The sequence below is a fragment of the Nicotiana attenuata genome, chromosome 12, assembly GCF_001879085.1.
Source record: "Nicotiana attenuata strain UT chromosome 12, NIATTr2, whole genome shotgun sequence".
In the NCBI taxonomy this organism is placed as follows: Eukaryota; Viridiplantae; Streptophyta; class Magnoliopsida; order Solanales; family Solanaceae; genus Nicotiana; species Nicotiana attenuata.
Genome location: NC_032000.1, coordinates 40,434,644 through 40,436,969, shown reverse-complemented (window position 1 = coordinate 40,436,969; position 2,326 = coordinate 40,434,644).

Here is a 2,326-nt window from a genome sequence, read left to right as displayed (position 1 = left end):
TATTTTTTAAAAAAAAAAGAAGAAGAGAAAATCACAAAAATAGTTTTAATTTGAATTCTAATTTCGATTTTGAGTAGTTTTTCCTTTTAATTTGTTGGTTAATTAATTTTGATAATTTTTATTCTGGTTTAGTTAGTGTTTTTCAGGTTAATTTGGTGTTTAGGATTTAACTTTGATTTTATTTTAATTTCAAAAAATAAAAAACTGAAAAGAAAGAAAAGGAATTGATTTAGAGATAAGAGGAGAATGAAGAGAAGAAGAAAGAATTAGGCCAGTCTTGTTTGAATTATTCAAAGCCCAAATCGTCCCACCCTTCCGAAAACCAGTCCAACTCCCCGACCCAGCCCGTCTCCTTAGAGACCAAACGACGCCGTATCATTGGCGTTAAATCTGGGCCGTCGAGGTTATAGGATCCAATGGTTGGCAAGTGGGGTCGTCCTAATATTTAAATGTCCGAACGACGTCCTCCCCTACCCCCATCTCTCATCCCTCACACCTCAGAAGCCCTCCACCGTCTCCGCCGCATGCCGCTGCAGAAAATTGGCCCACAGCGGCGGCGATCGTCCAAAGACCACCAAATTTACACCACACATTCATCCACCTCCCCATCCTAGATCCCCACCCCGTTTCCCTCAAATCCCACTCAAACCCCTCGAATCTTCGAAACCCTAGCACCGCCCTCGTTCCCTCGGTGGTGCCACTGCCCTTGTACACCCCCAAACCTTTGCCACACAACCACCACCCACGCCTGATTCCCAACCCACCACCACATCTCCTCAATCCTCAAAAATCGGACCAGTTTTAGAAGTTAAGAAGAGTAGAAGAAAAATTCCCCAAGTCTTCGAGATTCTAAGAACGATTAGGGCAGAAATTGGTGTTGCTCGTTTGTTCTCGACGAGAACATGCGAATAATACTAATTTCGGTTCAGATCGAAGTCCGTTTGAGGTTTTTCAGGCCCCGTTCGCTTACCCATATAGGTATTTTCTATCCTTTTCTCGTTCGTCTTTGTTTCGTTGTTTGGTTTCTCGCCTCTGTCCCTCTGTGACCTCCTTTTCTCTTTTATGTTACTGTCTTTTGAATTTGTCAGGTTTGCGTGACTAAATCGAGTCGTTTCAGCGTAATGTTCAAATTGATTTCGATCTAGTTTGCCAGTCTGTTTAGTTGTACAGTCCTGTTTTTGGTTTTCATATTTTCTTGTGATTCAAATTAGTTTCACTCTAATTAAAATCAGTAGGTTTCATATTTGCATTTTTGTTTGATTTCCATCATGTGTTTAGATTAGTACTTTGTTAGAATTTGCATTTTTGTTTGATTTGGGATTCCTGCTCAGTTTATTAGGGGTTGTCAGAATTATTTTCCTTTAGTGTAGTTTGGGTCAGAGTTTGAATTTCAAATGCCCACTTGTTTGATTTATGTTTTGGCTGTGGGCTTTGTTTTGGTCACCACTGACCCGTTTCAAGAAATCAGTTCTTTTTGGTATGGGTTTTGGGCAAACTTGACCCTTGTGATTTTCTGAAAGTAATTTGTAGGGGGTAGAGGGTTAAATTGGGTATTTTGAAACTTAGGGAATCTTTGGTACTGAAATAAAGGAGCCCCTAGAAGCTTCTAGGTTGGGGCTTGAATTGCAATTTCTGGGTTTAATAGCACTTACTTGGGTAGCAAGTCAGAAATTTAGGGGTAACTTAGTTAAATAAAAGTTCAAAAGGGGTCAAGGGTAAAAAACTGATTCTGAAGTTTGCCCTACTCAGTCGCCTATAAAGGCATTAGGTACTTGCCTTGCAAGTCAAGGGGTTGGAGAGCCTAAGAATGAGAGGAGAAAATCTGGAAAATCAGGACGGCTAGAGATTGATAAGAAAAATCCAAAATACAAAAACCGCAAGTTCTATTGTTTGATAGAGAGGGAGACAGAAGAGAAAATTAGAAAAAAATCAAAAAAAAAAAAAAAAACAACAACTGAAGTTCACTGTTTCATCTAGTTCTTTTTATTTCCTTCTTGGATTTCTGGAAGTTTACTCTCATTTTTGAAATTATCTGCAATTCATTTGGAGTTGGAAAGTTTGAAGTTGGGAGTAATAGTCGGTTTTTTGAAGTTATTTGGTCTGGTGATCACTGTTTTGTTTTGGAAGTTATTTGGTATATTGGATCACTGTTTCATTAGTTCGCAACTCTGATAATTCCTTCTCCTGAACCTGGGGTGGCTTTCTGCTGTTCTACTGCTGTTGCTGACCTCTGTTTTTGCGGCTGATAACTTTGATTTTGTTTCTTTCCACTTCCAGGTACACCCCTTGTAACCATGTTGGTTGTGAAATGAAAATTGGCGAAAAT